The 18,327-nt window shown below is 54.1% G+C and overlaps 2 long non-coding RNA genes across 7 annotated transcripts; one reads left to right on the forward strand and one right to left on the reverse strand.

Annotated features, from left to right (window-relative positions):
* Window positions 1-689: 689 nt before the first annotated feature.
* LOC120323529 lies at window positions 690-2,223 on the forward strand. 2 transcript variants are annotated; one of them, XR_005564061.1, is made up of 2 exons: window positions 690-1,631; window positions 1,759-2,223. It is a non-coding gene; the product is annotated as an uncharacterized LOC120323529 (long non-coding RNA). The 2 variants fall into 2 exon arrangements; XR_005564060.1 differs by having other exon boundaries at window positions 690-1,627.
* Window positions 2,224-13,880: 11,657 nt separating this feature from the next.
* LOC120323532 lies at window positions 13,881-17,489 on the reverse strand. 5 transcript variants are annotated; one of them, XR_005564070.1, is made up of 3 exons: window positions 16,152-16,302; window positions 15,394-15,627; window positions 13,881-14,064 (listed from the first exon to the last, which is right to left on the reverse strand). It is a non-coding gene; the product is annotated as an uncharacterized LOC120323532 (long non-coding RNA). The 5 variants fall into 5 exon arrangements; XR_005564069.1 differs by lacking the exon at window positions 13,881-14,064 and adding an exon at window positions 14,264-14,293; XR_005564067.1 differs by lacking the exon at window positions 13,881-14,064 and adding an exon at window positions 17,379-17,489 and having other exon boundaries at window positions 15,399-15,627; window positions 16,152-16,276.
* Window positions 17,490-18,327: the final 838 nt, after the last annotated feature.

Genomic DNA, 18,327 nt, shown 5'->3' on the forward strand with positions numbered 1-18,327 from the left:
CCTTCCCGGCCACGGGCCGGAGGGAGCGGGGCCGGCTGGGCTGTGCCCGGCTGGGGACGGGCACCAATTCATCGCTGCCCTGCTCAGGGAGGTTTTCCGGCCCTGTCCGGGATTCGCCCAACGGCTGCAAAGGTGCTCGTGCGACAACCGAGCTCATTTCCAGGGATAAAGGAGTCAACCGAGTCGGGAGGGATCCCTCGCTCCAAGGCAAAGGCGTCGGTCGAGTGTCGCCGCCTGGTCCCGCCTGCGGGGGGGCGTCTCCTCCAGGTGAGCCTTCGGAACCCAAAATGCGGGGGGGGTTCAGGTCGGGGCCGCTTTTCGGGCCCGGAGTGGGACGGAGCCCTCGGCGGCTCCCGCTTCCCGCCAGGAACGTTCTCGGGGCTTCCTGGGCAGTCCCAAGTGGGCAGGGAACGCGGGCCGGGAGGAGGCCGGAGCGACAGAGAGTGACCCAGCCCTGCTTGGGCTTCCTATTGCCAGGGGATGGAGGAGCTGTGCCCTGCACTGCCCTGCCGGGGCTCCCGGCGCTCCGGAGCGTCCGGAGCTCAGGCTATCCCGCCCGCAGCCGCAGGACTCCCAGCACAGCTCCTGGCAGCAGGGATGGAGCAGCCCCGGGCCAGCGCTTCCATCGGGCACAAGATGGATTTGTCTCCCGAGCAGGGCTCGTCTGCCAAACGCACATCCCGGGGGGGAACCAGCCACGGGCACCGGGGTGGGCACGGGGAAAGGACTGCCTGCGGCTCCTCAGCCGGGGGCTGCTCTGAACGGGCCCCCTGAGATGCCTCACCCCGGACACGCCCCAGCGCCAGCCCAGAAGCACCCAAAGAATCCAGGCGGCACTCGGCAGGGTCGGCACGGCGGGGCTGCAGAGCAGCGCGGGCAGCCATTCCCAGGGCCCACCTCCCAGAGCTCCCCCGCGCCCCCCACGCGTGTCCCGCCCGCCCCAAATCCCTGCCCTTCCAGCCGGAGCCCAGCAGCCAGCAGCAGCCTTAAAGCCGGGGCCATGTGCCCTCAGCGGCACTAAAGCCCGAGCCAGAGCCCTCGGAGATGCCTGAAAAGAAAAGGGGATGCTCGGAGAAAGTCGGGCTCGGAGGCAATTCGCAGTTTTTCGGGGACCCAACCGCACCTGCAGAGCCCGTGGACAGCTGGAACAGGTGGGTCAGAGCCGAGGTGCCCTGAAGGCAGGGCTGTGCATCCCTTTCCTCGGGGAAAAGAATTCCCCGGGGCCGCTCCCGAGGCTCCGAAGGGACAGCGGCTTCCCGGCCGGAGAGACGTCCTCGCCCCTGCTCAGGGGCTGCCTCGCCCCGGGCCGGGAGCGCGTCCGGCCCCCGCCTTCTCCTGGGCGAACCCATCCCCTGGAGCCCGGCCCGGGGCGGAAAAGCGGCCGAATTCCAGCGAACTCGCTCAAGTCCCCCCAGGGACACCAGCGGGGCTGGGGGAGGAGGGTTAGAAACAGCAAAGTCTGTGGAATATCAACCTGTCCTTGTCCCGATCCCGCTGAGCAAACCTGGAACTGTGGCTGCTTCCTGGCAAACCTGGCGTTAGAGCAGCAGCTCTGCGGGGGAACATCCGGGCTCCAGGAGGCACTGGGAGGCTGTTGCAGCAGGAATTCGGCATGGAATTGCGGGCTGTAGGTAGAATTCATCCAAACCTGCAAAGCTGAGACCGGAACCCAAACCTGGGCCCCCTGCAGAGAACAATCTTTGTGCTGCCGTGTCGGCCAAAGCCGCTGCCCAACAATCCCCTCGTTTGACTTTCTAGGTGAATTGTGCACAAGCCAGTCCCCCATTCCCTATCCAGGCTGGGAGTGCTCGTGCCCTTGGCACAGATGGCTCTGGCTGGGCAGGAACTGAGAGCAGGACATGGGGCAGAGTGGATCAGCTGCCCAGGGAACCTCCAGGAGATGAAGCTACGGGATCCTCATTCCAATCAAGGGAACACGTTCTGTCTCTGGCAGAAGCCGGGAGCCAAAGCAGATCCCGCCTGGCCAGGCTGGGGGGCAGCAGTTGGATCCACTCTGGGGGAAAGCCCCTGTGCCTGCCAGGAGCTCTGACTCTGTTTGTCCTGCCAGCTCCTGACCAGTGTCAGGGCCACTGGGAGGGATTCAGAATCCAAAGAAATCCCAAATCCTACTGAGGGACTCAATCAAAGGAAGAAAGTAATTTTTGTCATAAAAAGCTTAAAAAAACTGTTAAAAATTCTAGGACAGCAATACTGGGATTCTCAGGAAACTTATTAGTGCTCTTGGTTCCATTTCAATGTATCTTTAGTCCGTCAATGAGCAGCTTGGAGAACTTCCCCCGGGATTTGGAGGCTGAGCAGGGTTTGCTTTGGATTGCCTGGCACCTCTGGCCCCAGCTGGTGCAAACACAACTTGGGCCAATGGTCTGTGCCCAGTGTGTCCCTGTGGGCAGTGCCAGGCTGGGGACAGGCACACGCAGCTGGCAGCACTCTCTGCCCCAAACAGCCTTGGGGGGCAGCGCAGCCCCCCCAAGGGGGGGGATCGAGGGGGGCTGGAGGCAGCCCAGGAAAGGCCCCCCCCTCCCCCCGGGGCAGCTCCACAGCCCCCCTGCCCTCTCTGCCACGGGGGCCCCGCTGCTCCCCCGGCTGGCACAGAGCCCCCTGCCCATGGCTGGCAAATCAGGGCCAGGGCTCGGCCTCGCTGCAGCCGCCCCACACGGGAGCAACTCAGGGCTCAGCCCAACATTTCCCTGCTTGGCCACTGCACAGACCCTCAGGTCACCTCAACACATTCCTTCTCTTCCCAGCAGGTTACCTGAACTTTAACACCCACAATTGTCTGTGTCTCTCACCACTCATCACCTCAGCTTACCTCAATGTGTTCATTCCCTGCCCTGCAGAGAATCAACCTCCTTTTTAACCCCCAAACTTTCCCCTTCCAGCCCACTCCTGATTACCTCTCCTTGAACACAAAAGAGTCATTCTCTCCCCTAGAGATTACCTCCTTTTTAACCCCCAGAGTCTTCCCTACCTGCACACTCCTGATTACCTCTTTTTGGACCTCCAAATATTCATTCTGTGCCCTGCAGATTTGCTCAAGTTTCACCCTCAGAAATTCCTCTACCTCTCCCCTACTGACTGCCTCACTTTGTTCCAAAATATTCCTTCTCTGCTGCACATTGCCACAGATTTGACCCCCACAATTTTCCCCACCTCTCCACAGCTGATCACCTCATGTATACCTAAATATGTTCCTGCTCTACCCTACAGACCACCTCAAGTTTACTCTAAAACTTTCCCCACCTGCTCACCACTGACTACCTCCTTTTGACCTCCATATTTTCATTCTCCACCCTGGAGAGTTTCTCAAGGCTTACCTGTCCACTGATGACTGCCTTAGTTTATCCCAAAATGTTCATTCTCTCTGCCAGACACTGTCACACATTTTACCCCCAGAACCTTCCCTGGCCTGCTGTGGTGTCCACTCCTGATTGCCTCCTCTGCACCTCTCAGGATTCATTCTGGACCCTGGAGATTGCCTCAAAGATTTCTGCCCTATATGTCCCCACCTGGCCACCACTGATTCCCTCAGTTGACCTGATGTCCTTTCTCACCCCTGGAGATAACCTCGTTCAAAACCCCCAAAGTTTTAACCTTCAAAATATTCAGTCTCTGCCCTGGACGTTTCCTCAGGTTTTACCCCCAAAGGTTTCCCCTCCTGCCCACCCCTGACTGCCTCAGTGTCCAGCAGGAGGTACAACCTCTCTGCTACAGGTGACCTCACACTGCACCCACTGCATTTTCCCCACCTCTCCACATCTCAGCAACTCACTTCTACATCAAGATGTTCATTCTCTACCCAGCACACCACCTCCAGTTTACTCTCAACACTTTCCCCACCTCTCCACCACCCAGGAACTCATTTTCACCTCAGAAGATTCACTCTCTGCCCTGCAGATTCCCACAAGTTTTACCCCCCACATTTTCCCTGCAGGTCCGCAAGGTTTACCCCAGTTTAGCCCAGGAGGTGCATTCTCTCTCCTCCACATGACCTCTGATTTTACAAACACAAATTTTCCCTACCAGCCCACCCCTGACTGCCTCACTGCACCTCAAAAGGCTCCTTTTCTCCTCTAGGTGATATCCAGACTTATCCTCAGAGTTTTCCCTGCCTGAAAACTACTTATTACTTCATTTTTACCTCCAAAGATTTGTCCTCTGCCACAGAGATTACCTCAGATTTTTCCCCCAAAACCTCCTTACCTGTCCACTACTGTTTGCCCCAGTTTACCCCAGGAGGTGCATTCTCTCTGCTGCACATTACCTCAGGTTTGACAAAGTTTTCCCTCCCTGACCACTACTGACTGCCTCACCTTACCCCAAAAGATTCATTCTCTCTGGGACACATTGCCCCAGATTTTACTCCCAACATCTGCCTTACCTGTCCACGTCTGACCAGCTCCTTTGTACCTACAGAGGGTCATTCTGCACCCCACAGACACCTCAGGCTTATCTCAAACCTCTCCCCACCTGTCTGCCACCGAGTGCCTCATCTTTACCTCAACAGGTTCCTTCTCTTCCCAGCAGATCACCTGAACTTTAACACCCACAGTTTTCTGTGTCTCTCACCACTCATCACCTCAGGTTACCTCAGTGTGTTCATTCCCTGCCCTGCAGAGAATCAACCTCCTTCTTAACCCCCAAACTTTCCCCTTTCAGCCCACTCCTGATTACCTCTTCTTGAACATAAAAGAGTCATTCTCTCCCCAGAGTCTTCCCTACTGCACACTCCTGATTACCTCTTTTGGACCTCCAAATATTCATTCTCTGCTCTGCAGTTTTGCTCAAGGTTCACACTCAGAAATTTCCCTACCTCTCCCCTACTGACTGCCTCACTTTATTCCAAAATGTTCCTTCTCTCTGCTGCACATTGCCACAGATTTGACCCCCACAATTTTCCCTACAAGTCCACCACTGAGTACCTCCTGTTCACCTCTCAATATTCATTCTCTACCATGCAGATTACCTCAGATATTTCCCCCCCCCCAATTTTCCCTACGAGTCCACAAATGATTACCCCAGTTTACCTCAGGATGTACATTCTCTGCTCCACGTGACCTCAAATTTTACAAACACAAATTTTCCCTCCCTGCCCAACACTGACTGCCTCACTTTACCCCGAGGTATTCATTCTCTCTGCTACAGATTGCCCAGATTTTACTCCCAAAATTCTCCTTACCTACCCACATGTAATCAGCTCCTCTGTACAAATACATGTTCATTCTCTACCCTGTGGGCTACCCCAAGTTTACCCTAAAACACTCCCCAGCTGTCCACCACTGAGTACCTCATTTATCCTTCAAAATATTCACTCTCTGCCCTGGACGTTCCCTCAAGTTTTACCCCCAAAGGTTTCCCCTCCTGCCCACTGTTGACTGCCTCAGTGTCCATCATGATGTACATCCTCTCTGCTCCACATCATCTCTGATTTTACAAACACAAATTTTCCCTACCTGCCCACCACTGACTGCCTCACTTTATCTCTAAATGGTCATTCTGTCCTCTACAGATGAGATCAACTCTTACACCCAACATTTCCCTTCATCTACATCACCCATTTTCTCTTCTTGACTCCCCAAATTTCCATTCCATCCCTACACATTCCCTGAGTGTTTCCCTCCCAAGCAGCCTTCCCTTCTTCCCTGTTTAATAACTCACACTCCAGCCCCAGGCTCTCCACTCCCCCCTCAGTGGGACCCCTCCAAAATGCCACCTCCCTCTCCTCTGCAGCACCTCACCTTTTCCTACACAAACAGTCGCTGGGTCCCTTCGAAATTACCCCAAGTTGGCAGCTACAAATGTCACCTCTGTCCCTGCCATGTTATCCCTGAGCTCCCCGTTGGCCACCCCTGGAGCGCTGGGCAGGCGCCCCGGCGGGGCCAAGGGGAGAGGGCACGGAACAGCTGCACACACCTTGGCTGCCTTGGCCCAGCACACACTCACTGCACCTGCAGCCTTTAGCCAGGGCCCCTGAGCACACACAGCCCTTACCCTGCTCCTCAGGGGCAGCAGCCCCGGGGCTCAATTCGCAGCCAACTTCTCATCCTTTCCTTTGGTCCTTTGAGCCCTGGGCAGGGCAGAGACACGGGAGAAGCACCTTCCTGGCATTGATCCCAGAGACAGCAACTCTGTTGTTCATAAAGTCAGTACAATAATTACTGGGATTAGTGGGTGGATTAAAGTGTTCCAAAACTTTGTAGCAGGTGGTGAGAATCCTGTAAATATGGCCCACCAGTGGGGAGCAGTGAGCTGTTCTAACCTGATGCCCAAAGCTCACTAATTGACCCCTAGAGTTACTGTTTGCATTTGGTGATCAAGTCAAGTCTTATTTCAAATTTGCAGAGCAATAATTTGCACTTACATACAAAAATCCCTGGTTTACTTACATTGAAGTGTGTTATTTTTCCAGCACGATATCAGTCGGTGCACTGCAGCAATTCAGGAGACAACAGCCAGTTAATTTTTGCAATCCAGGATGGGAATACAGTCCTCCAGATCAGTTCATTGGTACCCATTAAGTCATTCTGTGCCTTATTTCTTTGTATTACAATATACACACTATGGCATGGACTACTTTTGCCTCCCCCCGTCGTGACTCTGGCACGGGTTATCTGCTCCTGCTTTCCAAAAGTGCCTCCCCCTGATAGATTTGGCTGACCCAGCAGTGAGCCATGCATGCTCCCTCTCTTCTCCCAGCACTTGCTTTGGGGCTTTGCCCCATTGCCCCAGTGATTTGTGCTCACTGTCCAGGGGATCTACACCTGTTGCTTAAACCACAGGGCCGTTGGCAACTCCCTCATGAGGCCTCGCTCCTGCCCCGACCCCTGCTCTGGCTCTGGCTCGGATACACCATCTCCATTTCATGGGGCTGCCTTCCTGAGCATGGCCTGGCCTGTGCACCCTGGAGGAGCTTTTGACCCAAGGCCTTAGGGGGACTTCAGGCCCTCTTATCATTTGTTGTTCCCACTAAAGCCCAAGAACGTACTCAGAGCCACTTCTCCAACAGGGTCGATCTTGGGCTGGCTTCCAGTAACTTCCTATTCCCAAATCCTAAGGGCACTTCCTTCCTACCTGGAACAGTTCGTTGGGATACATGCCCGGAATAAAGACAAGTGCCACAAACATTCAAACACACAAAATATCTTTATTGCAGTGAGAAGAGGAAGAATAATGAACTTAGCAAAGAGAATCAAAAGTTCAAAAAGGATACAAATGAACTACCTTGTCATGTGGCATTAAAACAAATACTAAGAACAGCATTCAATACACTATAATAATAACTAGTAAAAAGGGAGTCAAAGGGATACCAAAAAGGATCTTCACACAATATTATGGGTAACTATTAACACGCTATTTGGTTAGTAAAAGGGGACATTAAAGGGAAAATATTATGAGTACTAAATAAAGGGTATTAAAGGAACACTAAAGGATATTTAAAGTCTTCCCTCTCGGTGGCTTCCCATCACTAAACTCTGCCTACCCACACAGACAGGCCAGGGCTGTCAGGATCTGCAGCAGCTGGTCGGTGCCCATCCCTTAGCGGGCGTCCCCGCGGAGCAACACAGGCTCGGTGGCAGGATGAGGATCGCTCAGCTCAGCAGTCCTGACAGCCCATTTTTATCAGCTCCACATTACACCACGTAGGGCCAGGACGCAGTGTAAGGGGAGGCCTGAATGGCAGCCAAACACCGCCTGATCATTGCCTGATGGCAACAGTCTGGGCCTGCCCTACCTGTAGGGCAAGGGGCCAGCCACCCCTGCCCACATCATCTTCCTCTCACCAGCATCTTTCTCACCCCTATGGATGACCTCTACCCTTGTGTTTCAAGGGCAGAGGTATCTATCTGGCAAGATGTAGCAGAACCAAGGAAGAACTCAGCTCTCAGAACGGGACATCAGGCTGACTTGCTGAAAAGCACAATGGACCTTACAATTAGCTTGTGCCATCAAGTTCCATTGTACCATACTCGAGCCGGTTTCACATCCTAACAGGATTTCTTTCTCACACCTCTATGCTCCATTGATCATCTCATTCAACAGTTCCCCCCTTACATTACCCTACTTCTGCCAGAGGCTCCAAGGGGCATCATTAGCACTGGCAGGAACCTTTAGTTCCCCCTCTCTGGCTCGTATTGGCCACAGGTCCGGAGCCTGTTGAATTGCTCCCTGAGCTGTTTCAAACCCTCCTGGCTGCTCATTTCCCACTCAAACTCACACTTCTGTCCTGGGACTTTATGGCACGGGCCAAGGATTGGTCCCAAAGGAGGACCTTCTGGTCACCAAAAGCCAAACAAACCAATAAACTGCTGGGCTTCCACCTTGCTCTGGGGGTGACAAAGCCTGAAGTCACTTGCCTAGTCCTGGGCAACACTTCCTGGGGACCACAACGCCACTGAGGTCCTAAAAATATCACAGGTTGGGCAGGTGCTTGAATTCTGTCTGGATTAACTCCCCCCCTTTCTTTCCACGTGCTGCACTACTCACTCTAAGGGTGCTTGTACTCCCTGAACCACTCCCTCACCCATCCAACCATCCCTTGGCCCCTCTCTGACAAGGACAGTGGCTCCAGGTGTTCTGCCACACTCCCAGGGCATCCTCAACAAACCCAGCCCAACTCCACAGGACAAACTGCTCCCTGTCTGCCCAGTCCAGTCTAATCCCAGAGGCTCCCAGATCATGCAGAACAACTACTCAGGAGATCAGAGACTCCAGTCCATCTCTTCCTAGCACAGGTTTGGCTGAGTTTGGCAAATAGGGAAACTGAGGAATTACCCAGTTTGTTCTTCCCAATTTAACCCCTGTCACACCAGTCACCTTAACACTGCCAGTCCTTAATTCTCCTTCTCTTGTGTTAAGGACTGAGGAAGTTGGACCTGGGTCTGAGCAGGACATGTGCAAACCAAATGCTGGGGACTGGAACACACACCTTGCACTCCTGCAGCTCTTACCATTACATTCAAGAGAAAACAGCCAATTGGACCATCACTGCTCGTTTCTTAATCCCAATCCCACACTTCCTTTGCACTTGGAGCACCACTTTTAGAACCCAATTACAGTCCAGTAGAGAGCTCCATGTCTAGCATGGACAGCTACACCTGGGATACTCTCAGCAATGCCTGAATCCATTGCAGGGACCTTGCTTTGAACTCCCCAGGGCCGGGCACCCCGAGGATCTCCCCGAATAATCCTTTCGGTGCGCGCTGGAGTCCTCGGGGTGCCCCAACCCGGGGGGCACCAACAGCACTGTCCCTCCAGGGGGCCCAATTTGGTCCCAAAATGCAGGGGGATCTTGCCTGTGTCCCAGACTGGTCCGGGGATCTGAGGCCCTTCCCGAGAAAATCTCGGTGCCGGCGTGAAGGGCCAGAGATCCCTTGGAGCCACGGGAGAGCAGGCACAGAGTCCCTCCTGCAGGACCAATTCTGCTGCCTGAACTCAGCTCTTCAAAGAAGCCTCTAAGATTCAGCTGGTGAGGTTTAGAAGCCAGGCATTCCTTGCTTACAACACCCTGCCATGATCCCAGCCCACCGGGTGCCCTGGCAATCAGCTCCCAAAGGGCACACACAGCTATCTCCACTGCAGCTGATGGGAGGGGTCAGCATTACATGAGGGTTCATCTTCCTTCCCTGCATTCCTGTTCCACGTTCAGGACATTTTCCAACACTCATTACCATACACACCTACCCTTAGAAGGTTTCCAAGGGGCTTCACCGAGGGCCTTCCCAGGTCTGCTCTGTCTGGAGCCCTCAAAGTCCTCAGTGCCTGCCTTAGGAACCTCAAGACAACTCACCTGCTGACACAGCACTTGGTGCTGCTTGGCTGCCGCCTCACTTCCCTTCTTCCTTCTTTCTTCACCTCCCTTGGTTGGTCCCTTTAAATCCCTTGGCTCAGCTCTGTGCAGTTTCCAGGCTACATCCCACTGCAAAAAGGATTAGCTCTTGTTACATCTCAACACTCAGGTATCATTCCCACTTTTTTCCTGACACTCGGCCATTAGGCCAGTGTCTCATGATTTAAAGCAGAGTTTGACTCCTCAGTGACAACAACAGCTACAGCCCTGAATCATAACACAGGCTGAGACACAAACACGGATGGGAACTCTGAAGGATCCACTTTGTTCTGCTCACCAACCAAAAGGAGCTTTCCTAACTCAGGAAATAATAGACCCCAGGTCCTTTTTCTGCAACTTTGGCTGCTATAGATGTGACCCACAAGACCTGGAAAGGCCCTTCCCACTTCACCTGCAGGGGCTGGCAGTGCCACCACTCGACACGGACCCAGGGGCTGGGCAGGAACGGAGGGGCTGGGGCGTCCAATCCATCGGCCCAGGCGGCACCAGGAGTTCCTGGAGTTCCTCAGGGGAGAGCCTCAAGCCAACAAAGGATTATGGAGATCATTTTAAACTTCAATAGGTATATCTCCTGGAATATGGGGACTTGGAAAAGGCCTACTGGTGCAACAAGGACACCCTCAAGGCTATCTATTAAAAGCATCTACCAGCACTCAAAAGCTGTCACTATCCTTCTTGCAGGGGCAACTCAGGAAACTCTCTTTGCCAAGAGCCTCCAGGAGGATTTCCAGCTTTTGGGGCTCTCTTTTACCATTTTTCCCATCACTCTAGCTGGGACTATCACCTGCCCTACAGGGGGAACAGCCCACAACGTTCACTTGCAGGGATGCCATTAACTCAAAGTCCCTTGTTGGGGGGTCACTGCACACCTTGTCCTTTGTTTGCCCTCCCCAGCAAAGATGCTTCCAACAGTTCTGAGAGATCTGGCAGACCCAGAGCTCTCCTCAGGGAATGCTTTAGCTGCTTAAAGGCTGCCCTTGCACCATCTAGCCAAGGCAGCAAATGCTTACAGGCTGTTCTTAAAACCTGGTATAACAGTCTTACCACACATCCAGAGGGAGCAATCCAGAGTCCACCCCATCCTACCATTCCCAGGAAGGCAGTTCAGGGGCTGTCTGGGGCTCAGGGAGGAGTCAGGTGGCTTCTCTTCTTCCTTTCCCCTTTCCAGATTTTCTCCTTCAAAAGCAAAGGTTTCTTGGCTTTCCTTGCTCAAGGAGATGCACCAAAGGCCATCTTTTAAATCCAATACTGGAAACTCCTGGAGATTGTCATTCAAGGTGGTTCTCTCAGGTCCTGCACTCATCAATCATCTTGGCCATTGGTTCCTTGGCAGGTTCTTGCATTCACGTCCTACAAGCAAACCAGGATGAGCCAATTTAGCTCTTACTGCAACCAATCCAAGCTGGAATTCTGATTTTAAAGGATACTGGCTTTGCCTTACCCATATAGATCCCACATCAGGGGTAATACCTACAGGTTCTGCCCTCTTCCACTCTCCTGCAACTCCACTGGCCCACACCCCAGGAACAATTGCAGCTGCCACTTCAGTCGGGACCTTGCTGCTGACAGGAGTTATTCCCTGCACAACAAGAGCTGCTGCTTTGACACATTGAGTTCCAGCAATTACAGTTTCAATAGCCCCAGTTTTCAATTTCATTTCTGCCTCAACTTTTCTACTCAATCTCTTCCTAGCCCTGGTTTGGGTGAGTTTGGCAAAGAGACAAACTGAGGAATTCCCCAATGTTTTCCCAATTTAACCCCTGTCACACCAGTCACCTTAACACTGCCAGCCCTTAATTCTCCCTCGATTGGGTTAAAGACTGAGGAAGTTGGACCTGGGTCTGAGCAGGACATGTGCAAACCAAATGCTGGGGACTGGAACACACACCTTGCACTCCTGCAGCTCTTACCATTACATTCAAGAGAAAACAGCCAATTGGACCATCACTGCTCGTTTCTTAACCCCAATCCCACACTTCCTTTGCACTTGGAGCACCACTTTTAGAACCCAATTACAGTCCAGTAGAGAGCTCCATGTCTAGCATGGACAGCTACACCTGGGATACTCTCAGCAATGCCTGAATCCAGTGCAGGGACCTTGCTTTGAACTCCCCAGGGCCGGGCACCCCGAGGATCTCCCCGAATAATCCTTTCGGTGCGCGCTGGAGTCCTCGGGGTGCCCCAACCCGGGGGGCACCAACAGCACTGTCCCTCCATGGGGGCCCAATTTGGTCCCAAGGCTTCAATGGACAGCCCAAAAGGCATTTCAAGAGCCCTTCTTTGGAACCCACCAACGGGTACGGGTAGGAAGCCACAACAAGGCCTCATTTATAAATGCAGGGGGATCTTGCCTGTGTCCCAGACTGGTCCGGGGATCTGAGGCCCTTCCCGAGAAAATCTCGGTGCCGGCGTGAAGGGCCAGAGATCCCTTGGAGCCACGGGAGAGCAGGCACAGAGTCCCTCCTGCAGGGCCAATTCTGCTGCCTGAAAACAGCTCTTCAAAGAAGCCTCTAAGATTCAGCTGGTGAGGTTTAGAAGCCAGGCATTCCTTGCTTACAACACCCTGCCACGATCCCAGCCCACCGAGTGCCCTGGCAATCAGCTCCCAAAGGGCACACACAGCTATCTCCACTGCAGCTGATGGGAGGGGTCAGCATTACATGAGGGTTCATCTTCCTTCCCTGCATTCCTGTTCCACGTTCAGGACATTTTCCAACACTCACTACCATACACACCTACCCTTAGAAGGTTTCCAAGGGGCTTCACCGAGGGCCTTCCCAGGTCTGCTCTGTCTGGAGCCCTCAAAGTCCTCAGTGCCTGCCTTAGGAACCTCAAGACAACTCACCTGCTTACACAGCACTTGGTGCTGCTTGGCTGCTGCCTCACTTCCCTTCTTCCTTCTTTCTTCACCTCCCTTGGTTGGTCCCTTTAAATCCCTTGGCTCAGCTCTGTGCAGTTTCCAGGCTACATCCCACTGCAAAAAGGATTAGCTCTTGTTACATCTCAACACTCAGGTATCATTCCCACTTTTTTCCTGACACTAGGCCATTAGGCCAGTGTCTCATTATTTAAAGCAGAGTTTGACTCCTCAGTGACAACAACAGCTACAGCCCTGAATCATAACACAGGCTGAGACACAAACACGGATGGGAACTCTGAAGGATCCACTTTGTTCTGCTCACCAACCAAAAGGAGCTTTCCGAACTCAGGAATAATAGACCCCAGGTCCTTTTCCTGCAACTTTGGCTGCTATAGATGTGACCCACAAGACCTGGAAAGGCCCTTCCCACTTCACCTGCAGGGCTGGCAGTGCCACCACTCGACACGGACCCAGGGGCTGGGCAGGAACGGAGGGGCTGGGGCGTCCAATCCATCGGCCCAGGCGGCACCAGGAGTTCCTGGAGTTCCTCAGGGGAGAGCCTCAAGCCAACAAAGGATTATGGAGATCATTTTAAACTTTAATAGGCATATCTCCTGGAATATGGGGACTTGGACAAGGCCTACTGGTGCAACAAGGACACACTCAAGGCTATCTATTAAAAGCATCTACCAGCACTCAAAAGCTGTCACTATCCTTCTTGCAGGGGCAACTCAGGAAACTCTCTTTGCCAAGAGCCTCCAGGAGGATTTCCAGCTTTTGGGGCTCTCTTTTACCATTTTTCCCATCACTCTAGCTGGGACTATCACCTGCCCTACAGGGGGAACAGCCCACAAAGTTCACTTGCAGGGATGCCATTAACTCAAAGTCCCTTGTCAGGGGGGTCACTGCACACCTTGTCCTTTGTTTGCCCTCCCCAGCAAAGATGCTTCCAACAGTTCTGAGAGATCTGGCAGACCCAGAGCTCTCCTCAGGGAATGCTTTAGCTGCTTAAAGGCTGCCCTTGCACCATCTAGCCAAGGCAGCAAATGCTTACAGGCTGTTCTTAAAACCTGGTATAACAGTCTTACCACACATCCAGAGGGAGCAATCCAGAGTCCACCCCGTCCTACCATTCCCAGGAAGGCAGTTCAGGGGCTGTCTGGGGCTCAGGGAGGAGTCAGGTGGCTTCTCTTCTTCCTTCCTGCTTTCCAGATTTTCTCCTTCAAAGGCAACGGCCATCTTTTAAACCTAAGGTTGTCATTCAAGGTGGTTCTCTCAGGTCCTGCACTCATCAATCATCTTGGCCATTGGTTCCTTGGCAGGTTCTTGCATTCACGTCCTACAAGCAAACCAGGATGAGCCAATTTAGCTGTTACTGCAACCAATCCAAGCTGGAATTCTGATTTTAAAGGATACTGGCTTTGCCTTACCCATATAGATCCCACATCAGGGGTAATACCTACAGGTTCTGCCCTCTTCCACTCTCCTGCAACTCCACTGGCCCACACCACAGGAACAATTGCAGCTGCCACTTCAGTCGGGACCTTGCTGCTGACAGGAGTTATTCCCTGCACAACAAGAGCTGCTGCTTTGACACATTTAGTTCCAGCAATTACAGTTTCAACATCCCCAGTTTTTAATTTCATTTCTGCCTCAACTTTTCCACTCAATCTCTTCCTAGCACAGGTTTGGGTGAGTTTGGCAAAGAGACAAACTGAGGAATTCCCCAATGTTTTCCCAGTTTAACCCCTGTCACACCAGTCACCTTAACACTGCCAGTCCTTAATTCTCCCTCGATTGGGTTAAGGACTGAGGAAGTTGGACCTGGGTCTGACCAGGACATGTGCAAACCAAATGCTGGGGACTGGAACACACACCTTGCACTCCTGCAGCTCTTACCATTACATTCAAGAGAAAACAGCCAATTGGACCATCACTGCTCGTTTCTTAACCCCAATCCCACACTTCCTTTGCACTTGGAGCACCACTTTTAGAACCCAATTACAGTCCAGTAGAGAGCTCCATGTCTAGCATGGACAGCTACACCTGGGATACTCTCAGCAATGCCTGAATCCAGTGCAGGGACCTTGCTTTGAACTCCCCAGGGCCGGGCACCCCGAGGATCTCCCCGAATAATCCTTTCGGTGCGCGCTGGAGTCCTCGGGGTGCCCCAACCCGGGGGGCACCAACAGCACTGTCCCTCCAGGGGGGCCCAATTTGGTCCCAAAATGCAGGGGGATCTTGCCTGTGTCCCAGACTGGTCCGGGGATCTGAGGCCCTTCCCGAGAAAATCTCGGTGCCGGCGTGAAGGGCCAGAGATCCCTTGGAGCCACGGGAGAGCAGGCACAGAGTCCCTCCTGCAGGGCCAATTCTGCTGCCTGAAAACAGCTCTTCAAAGAAACTTCTAAGACTCAATTGGTGAGGTTTAGAAGCCAGGCATTCCTACACACTATGAGATATTTTAAAAGCTTACTGAGTGAAAAAACATCAAGCTTTTATCAGTGACATCTGATCTCAAACAGACAGCTCCTTTCTCCTTTCAGTACAAAATTATTTTCATGGAATCATTTAAGAGGAAGTGCCCAGGAACCCCAGACTGTGCTTTCCAGAACAGAAAATAAACAGAGGGAAGGAGCTTTGCACGAGTGTAACATACTCCAGAACACACCTGACTGTAGTTTTACTCTTGATGTTCAAATATAGCAGAAGACAAAAACTCCAGCAGGAGAGCTGGCACATTACCCATGGTACCCTGAAAGTCCACCTTAAGAGAGCTGGAGAAAAATCACAGTTGTGCCAGTCCCTTTTGCCTGCAGATGCCTGGGGATCCTCTCCATCCACCTCATGCTCTCCCAACAGCAGAAAGGGTGACCTCGGGGACATGGTGGCACTCCACATCCTGCTGAGAGAGCAAGGAAACCTTTAGCAGAAAGGGGAGTTGGAATCTAAAACTTCCTTTCCTGGGAGCTTTGGGAAGCCTGCAACCAAGAGGGGGAAAATTTGCATCTCCTTTGGTGCAGGTGTCAACAGAGGCCAACACAGCTTTCACCTTGTTCAGACAACTGGGCCCCTTTTGGCTCCCTGGCAGCTCCAATGGCACCAGAACCCCCTTCCAGCACACACACGGCTGTCACACACAGCCACCCACACACCTTTGCTCCAGCCCACACGTGGCCAACATTTCCTCACCCTGCACATCCCAAGGGGAGTAGTTTGGCTAGAGAGCACAGCAACCCCCCTGTCCTCACAAACTGCCTCCCTGCAAAAAAAGGAATCATTTCTCCTGGACACTTCGCCCACAGTCAAGGGCTTTTCAAACGTGCTCAGGGTCCCTCCCAGCTTCTGCCTGTCCTTGCATTTCAAGGCATGGGCATGTTTCAGCAGCAGAACCCAGCTCCTCACGGGCAGTATAAGCCCTGCTCTTACCTGGACAGACTCCCGGGCTCGGCACAGCTGTGGCTCATGGAGCAGCTTCCCAAGGCCCTTCTCTCTCCCAGCAGGAAGCACAACTCGCCTCCACTCCCCAGCACCAGGGGAAACCACGAGCCAGGCTGCAAATTGACACAGAACGAGCAAAAAGCATTAATGCAGCACCAAAGAAACAAGAAGCAGTCTTTGCCTCGTAACCCTGCACAGGGAAAGGCTTTGGAATTCCAAAGCAAAACTCGATCCACCCAGAGAGCACCAGCCCCGCAGTCCTGCCACGGCTCCCCCAGGGTCACCCGGCAGGGAAGGGGTTTACCCGGCCCCCGCTGCCCAGCACAACGCGCCCCTAAACGCCCCCCGGCTCCCCCGGCCCACAAACCCAGCGGCCAAGGCGCTCTCCCCTCCGCAGCCCGGGCAGCAGCGGGGCCGCGCCCTCAGCCCTCACACACACAACCGGCCCCACCCGCCCCGCCGGCCCTTTATACCGCGGGCCGGCAGCGCTGCCCAATCAGCGCTCGAGCGCCGCCGCCCAATCCCAGCCCGCCGGTCCCCGCGGCCCCGCCCCGCCCGCTCCGCTGAGGGAGATCGGGAACTGGGGACAGGAACCTGCTGCTGGGGGAGACACCCTGGACATGGAATTGCACACGGGCACCTGAAGCCCAGGCGATTTGCTTGCCTTGGCAAGGCCCTGCGTTGCTCCCAGGCACAGGAAATCTCTGTTTCCCTGCCCAGCCCTGGAGACAGGTGGCCCCTAAAATCCCCGGCAATCAGGAAGCCCAGGCTGCAGGAGCTGGCAGGACCCAGTGGCCGTGTGTGCTGTGTGACACCGTGTCCTGCAGCCCCACGGACCTGCACAGCAGGGACAGGTCCTGGCAGCGTTTCAGTGCCGAGGCCAAAGCTGGGGCTCAGGGACAGCTGGGGCACATGGCAGCTCTGGGAATCTCTGCCATGGATGTCTGGGCATTTAATGAGAGATACAAATTATCCTGAGAGTGTCTATGTTACAAGCTCAGTTTGGCAGTGTTGCTATCCTGGAAAGTGTGGGACAGGGACTGTCAATTCTCCTTATGCTGCTCTTAAACACCATCCCTACATTCCCAGGAGAACTCTGGAGGGAGAGACAGAGAGTTTAAAACATGAAACCTTGGCATCGCAATTGTTATTTCTAAGGATGTGTTTCTATCTGATACAGTTGTTGGGGCGATTACTCTGGAGAGTGTTTTGTACCTCAGGCAGTAAGTCTGATGGATCAGCCTCCTCGTGAGCAGGAACCAGCACGTTCCCCAAAGGAATGTTCTGTCAGACTCTGTCAAACACAGCACGGAGGTGAGCAGGAGTGGTGCTTGTGCACAGCTGAAGTGAAGCACACTTGGATTCGAACTGCTCTGGGAGATCTTTGTTGAGATGGGTATTTCTGCACAGCTTCTTGTGCCATGTTGAATTTAGAGATGAGCTGATAAAGGCAGTGACACTGTTCTGTCATCACTGAGCTTTTGAGGATTTCAAACCCCTTACTCTTAAGTCCAGGGGCTCGTTGCCGGGGGTCCGTGCTCGGGGGTTTGTTCCCGGGGCTCGTTGCCGGGTCCCGCCCGTGCCCGCTGCAGGTCCTGGCCAGTGCCGCCTCTCGCCCGGCAGGCGGAGTGGGGGCCCCGCGGCGGGAGGACCGAGGTGGGATTGGGGCTGGGATCGGGACCGCTGCGGCCATAGCGGGGCTGGGACCCCCCCAGGGAACGGGACACGGTCCCGCTCGGGCCGGGGGAGCCGGGGCTGTGCCGCGGCACGGGAGAGCGGTGACCCCCGGTGGGCACGGCCGGGACTGCAGCCCCAGGGCGCGCCCCAAAAGCGGGGGATGGACCCCAAACCACGGCTGGGATGAGAGAGTGTGTCGTGGGTGGCCATAACCACTTGTCCCTCCCGCAGTCCTCGGCCCTGTCGGTCAAGTCCTGCAGTGCGGACTCGCCGTTCCCGGTAGCTGGAGAGGGCTCCCATCCCCGGGCGGCCCCAACGCCCCTAAATCCCGCAGCTCCTGCTCCCGATCCCGGGGTGCCGGCTCTCCTCATCCCGCCCCTGCCGCAGGTATCTGTACGAGTACGCCAGCAGCTACAGCCAGGCGCCCCTGCCTGTGCTCCTGGGCTCCACCAGGACCTTCCTCTCCATGGTCTCCACCTGCTGCATC

This window comes from Pipra filicauda, unplaced genomic scaffold (genome assembly GCF_003945595.2).
Source record: "Pipra filicauda isolate LSUMZ 115617 unplaced genomic scaffold, ASM394559v2 scaffold281_size1565311_pilon, whole genome shotgun sequence".
NCBI lineage: Eukaryota > Metazoa > Chordata > Aves > Passeriformes > Pipridae > Pipra > Pipra filicauda.